The sequence below is a fragment of the Girardinichthys multiradiatus genome, chromosome 19, assembly GCF_021462225.1.
Source record: "Girardinichthys multiradiatus isolate DD_20200921_A chromosome 19, DD_fGirMul_XY1, whole genome shotgun sequence".
NCBI classification, from domain to species: Eukaryota; Metazoa; Chordata; class Actinopteri; order Cyprinodontiformes; family Goodeidae; genus Girardinichthys; species Girardinichthys multiradiatus.
The window spans coordinates 2,245,328-2,259,713 of record NC_061811.1 but is presented as its reverse complement, the minus strand read 5'-3'; the positions used below and the strand labels follow the sequence as shown (position 1 = coordinate 2,259,713).

The 14,386-nt window shown below is 39.0% G+C and overlaps 1 protein-coding gene across 3 annotated transcripts in view; it reads left to right on the top strand.

The window, feature by feature from the left end:
• Window positions 1-14,386, top strand: part of lrfn5a (leucine rich repeat and fibronectin type III domain containing 5a) — a 186,510-nt gene that overhangs the window by 89,852 nt on the left and 82,272 nt on the right. The window contains exon 3 of one of the 3 annotated variants that reach the window (XM_047345796.1): window positions 4,726-4,820. The exons of the other annotated variants lie outside the window; for them this stretch is intronic. The gene's annotated coding sequence lies outside the window, so the exon portion shown is untranslated. The remainder of the gene's footprint in view (window positions 1-4,725; window positions 4,821-14,386) is intronic. 3 annotated transcript variants of the gene reach the window in all.

The following is a 14,386-nucleotide window of genomic DNA, read 5'->3' as shown; positions in this document are numbered from 1 at the left end:
GAGATACCTAAATCCTTGAGGGAGGTTTTGGCAGCTGAAACTCACCACAGGCCTGGTCCAGCAAAGTAAGGTATTCCCCCCATGCCTTTACTCTGATCTCATTGGATAACAGATTTGAGAAAGAGAGGCAAAAATGGGTAGAAGGCGAGGAGAAGGGGATCATTCATTTATGAGTGGAAAATAAACTAAACAGGACACAAGCCCTGAGGAGTTCAATTAGATATGCTAACAAATCTCCCAAACTCCTTTCACTTTTTCATGTAGCTGTTCAACTTTCTGAACCCCTTTTGTTTTAATTTCATCTGGAAGAAGACAGAAATAAACATAACATTTTTTCTGTGTGAAATAGATTAAAATTATATCAACATACATTAAATGCATTAAATGTTCACATGAAAATGTCTAATCTCACTTTTTAATCTCTGTTAAATACATATATTAAATTACATGTAAACCACAAAAATCAACCTTGTTTTTTGACAAAAGATATTCAAAATATGTTTTCTACCTGAGGAAAGGTTAGGACACCCTATCCTCTGATAGCTAGCTGCCCCATTGGGCTGAAAATACCTCAGTGAGGTTCTTCTCCTAACCATATACCATCTCTGACATTGATCTCAGGAATGTTTGCCCCATTTGCAGCTCTGAAATGTTTTAGGAGTATATTCTGTCTCAATGAGATTATGATCTGGGCTTTGACTAGGTCCACAAATGTCCAATTCTTAATTCTCAGCCAGTTCTTGGTACATTTACTGGTATGTTTTGGGTCATTGTTATGTTGCGGGGTCCAGGTCTGCTTCAGAAAGCTGAAAAAATTCCTCCCTAACAAGCTTTTCTGGCATTATTGTTAATGCTCTGTAACCATGTTGTAGCCATGTGTGTACATAAAATATTAAGAGAAGTCATACAATTAATACAGTCATACAATCAATAAAATATTAGTGTCCTGTTTTTTAAGAAGTCATGAGAAACTGATGTTGAGATTTTTAAGCTGTTTTTAACTACTTTTAATAGTGGTAATCATGATTAGTGCTGTTAGGGTCAAAAATCTAATCAGTGATTTCTCATAGTAATTTCTACATGGTAAAAAGTTCTTCCTACAGTTGTCCACTGAAGCTCCTTGTTGTTCTTCTGTAAAGCTTTAGAGTTTTCTCCTCAATCATTGTTATTGTAACAACATTACAATTTCTGCATCATTAAGGTGTGCGAGAGTCATTTGACTGACAGCTTCACTTCCAGAGTTGAATGCAAAGGTCTAGAGGGGGGAAACATAACCTGTAGGTCAGTGGTTCTTCTGGTAGCCACAACTTTACCAAATTCTTTTAATTTCCCATTATTCCTCATTCTGATGCTCAGTGCAAAAATCAGCAAGTCATCTTCATCACATTTAGATGCCTAAATGCCTCACGTCATTGCCATGTGATTGGCTGATTTGCTATTTGTGTTAACTAGAAATTGAAATTTAATGTCCAGAAATGTAGCACAAGCTTAAAAGGCCAAATATTTACACATGTTGGTTTCTATTAACCAAAAGGACAAAGCGTCTTATTTTCCTCTTGTCTCCTTCGCAGTAGAACAGTTTGTTGCTATCCTGTTTTCAGATGCAGCAGTATTCCACTAAGAATGCTAACAGAGATTCAGAGGCTTCTTCTTGTAAAGAAGCGAATTCCTGCCTAAATGGCTGCTCATCACGTTCTGCACACTCATCATCTCTGACACTCGCAGCAGTTCTTGGTGTTCTTCTGCGTCTCACTGTTTCTTTCTCAGTGTAGGCAGAAGGAGGAAATGGAGTGTGTGTAGCAGGATGTGAGCACAGCCATACTTGTTTGTTCCATATTTACATGGCCTGGCTGGAAACATGGATGGATGTCATAAAATGGACCAAGACAGTTATGGATGCAAATTAACAAATTTTTCATGTATTTTTATGCAATGTGTGTAGCTGATGCAGATTAGAGATGTACATTAGTTTACATCGAGTTAACTTTATTTTTTACTGTACTCTGCGATAGATTGAACAAAACATGAAGAGAAGGAGTTACAATAAAAAATTTTCTATATAGTAATTAAAGGGAGATTTTAAAATAGTTAAAATCATGATACAAATTTCTAATTTCACCTTATTAAGTAGGCAGATAGTAATTCATACTAGTTTTCACAGATTGTAATACAAAATGAAAGTGCCTGTGTTAAATGTTTACAGTATGTTAGACAGTATTAGGACTGTGTTATATGTTGGTATATTTGCACATGATAAAGCCTTGATTTCTAAACTGCATTAAACCACTGTACGGTGGCCGGGGGGTGCAAACTAACATTACAAATCTGAAACACTTTTACAAATCTTGAGACAAATTCACATTTCACAAATCAATTTAACTAGTTGTGAAACACTTTTACAAGTCCCCAAACAATTTAGCATTTGCAAAAACAAATTAACATTTCAGAAAACACTTTAGCAACACGTCGAACACTTTTACACGTCCTGAAACTCATTTAAAAATGACAAAATCTAGTGGAGAGGGAATGTACCAACTCCGAGGTTGACCCAGAAGTGATAACGGGATCACTCATGGTGATCCAAGACGGACCGCAATCGAGTGTCATTTTACCTGTTTTGTGGCACAAATATGAGTAGATTACACGGTTTTGTTTATCGTCTGGTTGGTTCTTAGAATCTGAGAGACAGCAAGCTAAATTCATGGCAATAACAACTAGAAATGGTACTTCTGCCACCGGAGGGTGCAACAGGGCGCCAGGCCAGCTGTAGAATATGCTGCCCCTCGGCTGCCACTGTTTTTGTGGAAGCTAATGCTCATTATTGACAAATGGGTTGTCATTATAGTCATTAGATATTGACTGTTAGCCAGTAATTACTTTCAAATGATGATGTCATTATTGGTTTTTATTTAATAAACAGTGTCAGACCCATAATATCGGGTGGCTGTATTTACTTGAGATTGAAACTACGTCCTAAATAGCATTATGTGTATGTATAACGTGCTAAAAGGATGATAAAGAGACATTCCACAAAACAGTTTATTATGGATCATGAATGGTTATCGTGATGTTTCTCACAGCATGTCACAGGTTGCCGGAATGTGGTGGACTAACTGTAAAAGCCTCCAGGATTCTGCCACGGCGGCTGCTTCTGTTTTACTGTGGTCAAGCCAGCTGCCTCCACTTCGAAATTCAATTCAATTCAATTCAAAGATACAACCCATCCAAACATACATCATGACACAAGCCAAGGGGGGCACGGGTCATCGAGGCTTTGCTGCCCACTCACAGGTGCTGCCCTTGCTAGATGGGAAAAGAGGCCACATTAGGAAAGTAGAGAGAAAAAATCATATTTCACACTTTATCCTTAGCAGGATACAGTTTGAGATTGCAAAAAACCTCAGAACAAAGAAGCAACAAGTTGACAAAACAACATCATGCTGGGAACGGTGAGGGTGGTGTGAGGGGTGCATATGTTTATCTTGAGCATGTGTGTGTGCGAGTGTGTGTGTGCAAGTAAGTCCATGAAGCACTGTCACAGAGGCCATTGTCCTTGATGGTATGTTGGAATGTTCATCAACCGGCCACAAAGTTCTGAGCAGGTCCACAGATGTCCTCAGGGAAGGGAGGGGGCAGAGGGAGCAGAGCGTCATGTTTACATAACTTCCAGGAGAAGTTGAAGATAGCCAGCCATCAAGGCCGTGCAGGGGAGCCAGATTCAGAAAAACAATAATTATTTGGGTTAGGCTGACTTTTAATTTTCCGTCAGCCTTGAGAGTCTTGCTGGTGCTTCTCAAAGGCGAATCCAAACTGCCAAATTCCTGGTCTTTCTGCCAGATCCGAGAGAACAACTTTCTCCAAGATTTAATCCATTTCACCCCTGAGTCCAGGAACTGCAACCTGCCTGCAATACTGTGTAAGGATCACATCCAGTCTGCGATTCAGCTCACGTAACATCTCAGTCTGAGTGTTGATCGCTCTGAAGATCCCATCACACATGCCAGGCAGCCTTACAGTGACCAGAACAGCTGCTGACATTCTCCTAATTTCTCGATATGCCAGGTAACCGCTGACTCCAAAAAGCAGAAATCCTGATATCAAACATCCAATTATATACACATCTTCCACATCCTCGACTGACATTATCGACAGACACACAATCCTCCACTTCTGCCAGGAGTCCATCGTGTTTCCGGAGAAAAATGTCCCGTCCGGGCAAGTGGGCTCTCCCAACCCCTGTCTTCTCGTCGAGAAAATTTGATCAATTGCATTGAGAGACCAGCTGACCAAATCCATATTTTGGAAGAATTTGGAAGATATGCAAAAAAGAGGCTCCAAAAAAACACAAGACACAGAGCTGAAGCAGGGCAGATATGGGAGGGGTGCGGGAGACAGAGAAAAAGCGTCCACCTCCATTGAGAGCAGGAAAAAGAAATGACGGTCAAATCAGCCCTCACACGCTTTTGTTGTTCGAAAAAACATGAATTACGACAGTGGACTCGCTGAGATCTTAGTGAAATCAATAGGTTTTAAATGAACGGACTCGTGGTGGTTGAGGTCATTCTTTCTGTTATTTTTATTAGATATTTAAAAGCCAAATATATATAGACATATCATTTTTATTTTTGTCACAGTTTTATGTGGTAATTTGTGTGTTTATTATTTGAGAATGTCCATTTATATATTCTAAGCTTCCATGCTTATTATTATTTTTTTTTCTTCCAGTGACCGGTCTCACTTCAGGTTGATAGAAGAACACTTCCAGATTCCGCTCATCGAATTTCATCAAGATCTGATGTGGAACTTCAAAATTAAAGCCTGTCAGTGTTAGATATTTCCCATCTATCTTTTACTAAGTTACCGAATATATTCATAGTATCATATTTTGTTGTCCGCTCATTTTTGATCCCTCAGTCATCCTTAAAGCATATTTTAAGTGCTATCTGCAACTACCACACCTATTGCAGTCCAGTATCTAGACAACTGAAGGAATAGTTGCAAAAATGGTGAAAACACTACTCGATCTTGGATCACTATGAGTGCTCCTGTAATCACTTCCGAGTTAGCCACGGAGTTGGTTAATTCCCTTTCCGGTTGATTTTGTCAAATGTAAATTTGTTTAGGGTTTGTAAAAGTGTTTCAGACTTTGTAGTGTTGGTTTGCACCTCCCTGCCACCATACAACTTACATCAAAATGTGCTGTCAAGTCAAGTCAAGTTTATTTATATAGCGCTATTCAGCAAGAAGGCACTCAAGGTGCTGTACATACGGAAAAACGTTACAATCATACAGAAAATCAAACAACAGAAGTAATTTAAAAATAAAATAAAAAAAATAAAAATAAAGAGAATAGAATGATGGATAAGAAAATGAAAGGAAAATTGGACTGAAAACGTAACTAATAATGTTTAGATGGCCCAGACGAAGGCCCTTCTAAACAAATAGGTTTTTAATCTTGATTTAAAGCAATTTAGGGTTTCAGCGCTTTTACAGTTTTCTGGGAGTTTATTCCAGATTAATGGAGCATAAGAACTAAAAGCTGCTTCTCCATGTTTGGTTCTGGTTCTGGGTATGCAGAGTAGATTTGAGCCAGAAGACCTGAGAGGTCTGGGTGATTGAGCTGACCTCATTCTTTGAACACATACTGTTCCTGAACCCAGACCTGACCACCTGCAGCAACCTCAGATCATAGCACAGCCCCTACAGGCTTGTACAATAGGCACCAGGCATGATGGGGGCATCACTTCACCTGCCTCTCTTCTTACCCTGATGAGTCCATCACTCTGGAACACGGTAAATCTGGACTCATCAGACCATATGACCTTCTTCCATTGCTCCAGAGTCCAATCTTTATGCTCCTTAGCAAATTGAACCCTTTTTCTTCCGGTTAGCCTCACTAATTACTGGTTTTCTTAAGGCTACACAGCTGTTCAGTCCCAATCCCTTGAGTTCCCTTCACATTGTGCCTGAGGAAATGCTCTTACTTTCACTATTAAACAGCCTGGAGTTCTACTCTTGTTTTTCTTTGATTTGATTTCGCCGAACTTTTAAGTGATCGCCGAACACGATCATTTAGGATTTTTTTTCCGGTCACATTTCTTCCTCGAAGATGATGGGTCCCGACTATCCTTCCAGTTTTTAATAATGCGTTGGACAGTTCTTAACCCAATGTTGGTAGTTTCTTCAATCTCCTGAGATGTTTTCTCTGCTTGATGCATGCCAATGATTTGACTTCTGGAACAGACTGACATCTTTTCCACGACCGCGGGATGTGTCTTTCAACATGGTTGTTTAAGAAATGAGAAGCAACTCATTGCACCAGTTGGGGTTAAATAACTTGTTGCCAGCTGAAAAATAATCGTCCCTGCAGTAATTATCCAATGGGAGGCTGGTACCTATTTGCTTAGTTAAATCCAGGTGGAGACTTGTTTTTTGCCCAGGCAGTGTATTTTAGACTATCTTTCACAGAAGCAGATAAAAAGGTCACATGCTGCCTGATAACCGTTGTTGAGAGCAATGATCAGGGTTTCTGTCATTTTGTTGTTAATGTGCAGATAGTTCACAGTTTGATTTCTGACAAATATATGCTAAGTTCATGCAGTTTATACAATTCAGACATTTTAAAGGAGCAATACAATTAAATGTCCCCAGCATACATGTGATAAGACACATGTTTAAATAATTTTACCTAATGGTTAAATATACTATAAAAAGAGGATTGGACCCAAAATAGATCCCTATGGTACACATGAAAACAGACCTGCTGGGTCTGAAAAAGATCTCTCAGCAAGATATGATTTAAAATATTTTACAACATCAGAAAATCCAAAGAAGTCCTTCAGTATATGTATCAAAATATCATGATAAGTGATGGTCCACAGTGTCAAATATGGAGGTTAGTTCCAGTAAAATCAAATGGTGTACTCTACGGCGTCAGCTGCCAGCAAGAGATTACAAGAAATTTTCAGTGGGACCATTTCTTTGGAGTGAAGTTTATGAAAACTGGATTGAAATACATTCATGACAGGATTAGCCACCATAAAATCATTTAAGTCTGTGTTTTCAGTGATTTTTGAGAGAAACGGTAATTTAGAGATCAGTACATAGCTATTGGGAAGGGTTGAACCCACATGTGGTTTGTTGAAGGACTTACCAAAGGATTTTACTGAATATAAAATATTAGATGAATTCAAATCTAAATCTAAAGCTGATTGTGATTCTTAAGTAAAAAGTACTGTATAAACATCCCCATACACATTTTGTATCACCAAATCAGATATTTTATGTTGAATTTGATCCTGAATTTCTGGTAAAGATTTTTGTATCTAACCTGATGATGACTTTTTATATTTGTGATATTATAGACCGTTCCCCTTGTCAAACTCATTGATTATTGTTCCCGAGATAGGCACCAGCTCCCCCTCGACCCACTATAGAATAAGCGGTATAGAAGATGAATAAATGAATAAAATAACTTCCAAAATACCATAATATGTCCTAAAGCAATGTAGGAGTTTTTAACATGGCAGCAAGGGAGGTTGGTTCAGTACCACATGCATTAAGGTCTATGGTAAACTGTACAGCCAAAGCCTCAGAAAGCTATTTAGGTGCTAAAGCCTTTATTTTGGTTTTTCTTTGCATCTCCCTGTTGCAGACATACACCTGTTCTCCTGATCTCACAGTTATGTTGTCTACTGAAACTGAAAGTCACAATCTGTAGATGTTCTGACTTAGTTTCTGCAGAGAGTCAGCCAAAGAGCTGACTGAACTTCCAGTCCACCACCTTCCTGTCTTTTGATGTATGCATTTATTCTTTGCACCCCCCCAACACACACACACACACACACACACACACACACACACACACCCCATCTTCTATCAATTTTAAATCGAGCACTGTTTTCATCTGCTGCAGTGTCTGCTGATGGGAAATACTCTATATCTATATTCCTATTGATAATTGAATGCAGCTGACCCACATGAATGTTATAGGGGTTACCTCATATTATAACTCAGTCTCCAAATGTAACCTGCAGACACAATCAACAAATATAGACTGGGTCAGTATGCCTGAAAGTAACCATAAAGTTCTGGGAAAAAAGCAAGCCAAAATAATTTGTAACTTCTTAAAAAAACCGTCAAAATTTGCGGAAAGTTACGTCTAACTTTTAGAAAGTCATGACCCAAAAATAAACAACAAATTCTAGAAATTACCTATAAGTTCAGAAAAAAAAACTATGTTTAGGAAAGGGGATGAGCTGATGAAACATTTGTTGTGCAAAAATAATCCTAATCCTAATAATCCATTTGGGTGGCCTAAGCACAAGCACGTTATCACATGCTTTGTGGTAATGCCCCAGAAAATGAACAATAACTAGTCTCTGTCAGTGCCTCTCTCTATATTTCCAAAAACGCTTCTCCATGTTAAGGGCTGTCAAATAATTCTAATATTTTATTTTGTTTATTCACATGAATGTATGATGGAGTAATGACGAAAATTCAATCTGGGAGACTCACCCCTCCTCCAGCTTCATCCAAAGGCTTCTCCGTGCGTCTCCGTGCCAACCAATCAGAATCACATTCAGAATCAGCTTTATTGCCAAGTTCATACTTACAAACAAGGAATTTGCCTCCGGTACACTTTGCTCTTTTGTTCTGTTTTTGCATTACAGAATATACAAATTTACAATGTACAATATACACATATCTAATAGAAAAGGTGCATTTGCAACATCTGTATGCTGTTGTTCTGTACTCTATTGAATGTTCATCAGAGAAACAGCCTGGGGGAAGAAACTGTCTCTGTGGCGGCTGGTTTTAGTAAACAGTGCTCTGTAGCGGCGGCCTGAAGGTAAAACTCTGAACAGTTTATGTGCAGGGTGTGTGGGGTCGGCAGAGATTTTGGCAGCTCTTTTCTTGACCCTAGACCTGTATAAGTCTTGGATGGAGGGAAGGTCAGCCTTGATGATTCTCTCTGCAGTCCTGATTATTCGTTACAGTCTGGACCTGTCCTGTTTTGTGGATGAGCCAAACCACAATGAGATGGATGAAGACAGGACAGATTGAATGATGGCAGTGTAGAAGATGACCAGCAGCTCCTGTAGAAGGTTGAACTTCTTGAGTTGCCTCAGGAAGTACAGTCTCTGCTGGGGCTTCTTTCAAACATTGTCTATGTGTGAAGACCATCTCAGGTCCTCAGAGATGGTGGTTCCTAAGAACCTGAAGTGGTCCACGGCCGATACAGTGTTGTTGAGGATGGTGAGGGGGGTGTATGGGGGTGGTGTTCTCCGAAAGTCCACCACCATTTCCACAGTCTTGAGTGGGTTTAGTTCAAGGTAGTTCTGACCGCACCAGTGTACCAGCCGATCCACCTGCTGTCTGTATGCAGACTCATCACCGTCCTGGATCAGTCCAATGATAGTGGTGTCATCTGCAAACTTAAGGAGTTTCACGGACGAGTCCGATGAGGTGCAGTCATTTGTGTACAGAGAGAAGAGGAGTGGGGATAGAACACACCCCTGGGGGGCACCAGTACTTATTGATCTGAATCGGGGGAAGATGCTCCTCAGTCTCACCTGCTGCTGTCGGTCCGTCAGGAAGCTGTTGATCCACTGACAGGTGGAGGCTGGGACGTTGAGCTGTGTGAGCTTCTGGTGGAGGATGTCTGGTATGATGGTGTTGAAGGCCGAGCTGAAGTCTACAAACAGGATCCTGGCGTACGTCCCTGGGTGGTCGATGTGTTGCAGGATGAAGTGTTGACCTAAGTTAACAGCATCATCTGCTGACCTGTTTGCTCGGTAAGCAAATTGCAGGGGGTCCAGCAGGGGGCCTGTGATGTCTTTCAGGTGCTTCAACACCAGCCGCTCAAAGGACTTCATGATCACAGACGTCAGGACTACAGGCCTGTAGTCATTTAATCCTAGGATGGTGGGTTTCTTGGGAACCGGGATGATGGTAGATCGTTGGAGGCAGGAGGGGACCTCACATTTCTCCAGCTTCAAGTCTGCAATCCTCAGCCAATGATCCTTCAAGGCTCTGCATTTAAAGTGTCTCATTCATGGATCTCCCAGCTGTCAGCCGAGCTTCGACCCTCCTCCACCACATCGCCTCCATTGGATTCTCATTTCCATTACCATCAGGCTTCCTCTCCATCACCAGTACCAGATCCGGGGGAAGACAATTCTAATTCTAATTCTAAGACGTTCATCAGTTCATGCATTATCAGCATTCATGTCCTCCTCTGGGGTCTGAGTGCCAAACAAATAAACCTTCATCGTGTAACTTCTCTAATCGCATTTTGTGTTTCTTATTGTGAGTCTCTACAGGATTGAATTAAACTCACAATTAATCATAATATACTCTCATTTACCTTTACAGATTTTTTTGTCTGTATTATACTTTTTTTTAAGCATTGGCATGAACAAATATACTTCTTTTATGCAAATTTTTGTTTATTATAATTACAATTCAATCTGGAAAGACTCACATAAAGGAGAAACAAGAAGACAGTTAAATAATTTATTAATTAAAGATTATTTCTTTGGCGTTCAGACCCCTGAGGGAGACATACACGCTGTGGATGAAATAGGTTTGAATAAACATTTTAGGATTATGAGTAGGTACGTCTTCCCCCCCTGGGATCCGATCCTGGTGGTGGTGTAGGCCTTGGTATGGAAGGAGTTGGGAGCCCATGGTGGAGAAGGGGTGGAGGAGGGTCGAACCTCAGCAGAGGGTCTTTAAAAGTGATGCCCTGGGAGATGATTGGCTGAGGAGGAGTGCGGACCTGCTGTTGATTGGAGCAGCCAGTGAGGAGTGATTGGACGAGACGGGGTGGTGAGTCTTCCATGTTGAATTTTCGTTTAAACTCCATCACCAAACATGACAATTATCAAGAATATTCTACAGAAAAATCTAGAAAGGTACTTTCACTGAAACATTTGCCAGAAGTACTTTTACACATTTACTTCCACACAAGATAACTGTGTTTTACTTTTCATAGAGGGAAATTACCAGAATACAGATTTGAAGTAGGATTAAAACTAGAAAACAAATAAAGTATAATGAATGAAATGCAAGTGATGCAAGAATAGGACTTATTTTTGTGCTGTTTTCACATGTATTTGTTGATGGAAACACCTAAAAACATCAAGGTCTGACTTTACAGAAGAAACTAAGCCATATGTTTTTTCCTGAGGACAATTCATTAGGAGGAGCTTATCAAAACCAAAAATCCTCAAAGTCTTCAGAATTTCTCCATATTATTTTAGATTAACACACAGATTAAATCATCGTTGAATCAGGACAGATGTACCAGGCTGAACATGGGATCATTTCTCATGTCTTTCTTGCTTTTGCATTTATCATTTTTCAAGTTTAGTGTGCTTCAGAGGTAAATAACTGCACGTGAAATGATTCTTTGCTACGTTTTGTTGATGGCTAGGCCCAACATCTAAAGGCTCAAATTAACCTGTAAGTTTCAATGCAAACCTGCAGATTCATTAAAATAGAATGTACCTATTTGAGGAAGAACATTGAATTTATAGGACCCAGATAAAAATCATAAATTGATTGACATTGAAGAAAAGAATAAAAAAAACAGGTTAATTTTTTTCAGAATTTGCAATAACCTGTAAATGCTGGAAAGTATAATCTGAAACTAAGCTGTACCTAAATAAAACCTGTAACAAAAAGAAAACAAACAAAATAATTATGATTTGGGAAAGTTCAAGTGGAAAATAAGCTTTTCGGGAACATTTGGACTGAAAGTAACTTCTAACAGTCAGATGGCAAAATGTCACTACCAAGGAAGTAATCTGTAGAACATTCAGGAAAAGAACTTTCTCATTTCTAGGAAAGTAATCTGTTATTTTTATATAAATAGGAATTCAAGGTAACCTTTAAGTTCCATAAAGTAACCAGTAAGTTACAATAAAACAGACTGCTTTTTAACATATATTTATGTAGCACTTTTCCCAGATAAAAATAAAATACACAGTTAAGACCATAATTGTTCTTACTTCTGGATTAAGATATTAAAATATTTTCTTTCTACAAGAATGTTTGTTTGATAGGAAACGAGACTGGAAGACAATGACAAGCGGCATGATGTTAGGAGAAAATCATTTCTCTGTTTTTATAGAATTTTTTTTTTTTTTTTAATTGGCATGTTAAAAATAGTTTCTATGCTTCTCAATAATCAATAGATATACTGTGGCAATCAAATGCTGTGTAAACTGTAATTGCTGATCAGCCTTTTGCATTTCACCTCTGTTATGTTAAGAATCCATCTTTTCCAAGGAGATCCATGTCTCTAGTTCTCTCCACAGATTCTTTACAAGGTTAAAGTTGGGACTTTGAATTGGGCCACTTCTAATGTTAATATTACTTCCAGTCAAAATAAATGTATTGGTAAAATAAAGACATAACTTCTGAACCAAACCTTGATATGAGTAATTTTAGACCAAGGTGTATGATGAAATTACTAGATTTGAATGATTTTACTAGAAACAGGTACGTGGTGCAGGAATACTGACTTTGAGAGCTCCGATGCATAAAGTTTCCGCTTCCTCTCCTCTGCTCCACCGTTTTTTCACTATGTCTTTATGTCTCTGTCATTATTATATCCAGCATTTGTTTTAGTCTGTTGATGTGAGTGAGCTGTATCTTATGGAGAGCCGTTTCATTCAAAATTGAATAAATAAATATTGATAAATTATTAATAAATATTCCATGAAATAAATAAATATCCCCGTGAAATAAAACAATTATGTTAAAATATATATTTTTTCTTATTTTGTTTATTTCATTTCAAGTTTTATTTATTTATTTATTTCATAATGCAGTTTTATTTTGTGACACTTTTATTTTGTAAAGCTACTTTACGTATTTCAATGACTTTTATTTGTTTAATTTTAAGCTCATCTTTTCATTTCATTTTCTTATATTCAAATGAGGGGCCGGAGTTGTATTCGTGGCAGCGGAAGGCAGAATTGGCTGGAGCTGCCACTGGAGCTGCCACGGCATGCCGGACGGTGCCAGGGGATTCCGCGAGGATGCCAGATGGTGCCAGGCCGGCCGGAAAATACCGCATGGGTCTAGCGTTGTTTATTAAATAATAACCAATAATGACATCATCATATGACAGTAATTACTGACAAACAGACAATAGTAACAATAACCACATCCCCTTTGCCGATAATCAGCATTGGCTTTCACAAAAACAGCGGCAGCCGCCGTGGCAGCGTGTTAAAGGCTTTTACAGCTAGTCTGGCACCCTGTGGCAGCCTTGTGGCCAGGGACTTCCACAGAGTGCAAGCGTGTTTTTAAGCATTTATTTATAATTTTCTGTGTGTGACAATTCAGAATAGCCGATCGTGCTCTATAATAAACCGACTGTCCAATAAGTCTTCGTCATTCTTTCAGCACGTCATACACACACATAGTGCTGCTTATTTTCCGTCTCAAGTAAATACAGCCACCTTATGTTATGGGTCTAACACTGTTTATTAAATAAAAACCAATAAAGACATAATCATTTAAAAGTAACAGGCTATAACAATAATGACATCCCGTTTGCCGATAATCAGCAGTGGTTACCACAAAACCAGCTGCCTTGGCATCACTTCCGGTGGCAGCTCTACAGACAATAGTAACTATAATGACATCCCATTTGCCGATAATCAACATTAGCTTCCACAAAAACAGCGGCAACCGCCGTGGCAGGCTTTTACGGCCGGTCTGGCACCTTCTGACATCCTCGCGGAATCCCCTGGCAGCGTCCGGCATGCTGTGGCAGTTCTGGTGACAGCTCCAGCCAATTCTGTCTGCCACAGCCACGAATTGACCTCGGCCCTGCTGTCCAAGCGCCGCCCCACAGATAAAACTCTGCCCCCTCATATGAATATAAGAACATGAATTAAAAAGAGCTTAAAATGAAAAATGGGGTTAAAAAATAAAAGTCAATATACTAAGCAGCTTTACAAAATAAAAGTGTCACAAAATAAAACTGCATTATGAAATAAATAAATTAACAATTAAATAAAATACGATAAACATTGTTTTGTTTTATTTCATGGGGATATTTATTAATAATTTATCAATAGCAGTATTTATTTATTTATTTAATTTTGAATGAAACGGCTCTCCATAGTATCTGTATCAGTGTTGATAACTGTGTGTTTTGTTAACTCACATTGATGGGGCGCAGCATGCACTGTTATAATCTATTACATTATGCATGCGTAGCATATTTGTAATTGACAGTCATTGTTGTTGTATGCTTTACCCTAACTGTGCTTTCTGCAAGTCTACAGCAAGGTTGAAGAGAAATGTGCTGCACAACACTGCTCATGGACTTCACATGTTGGGACAAATGTGTTTTTTTCTT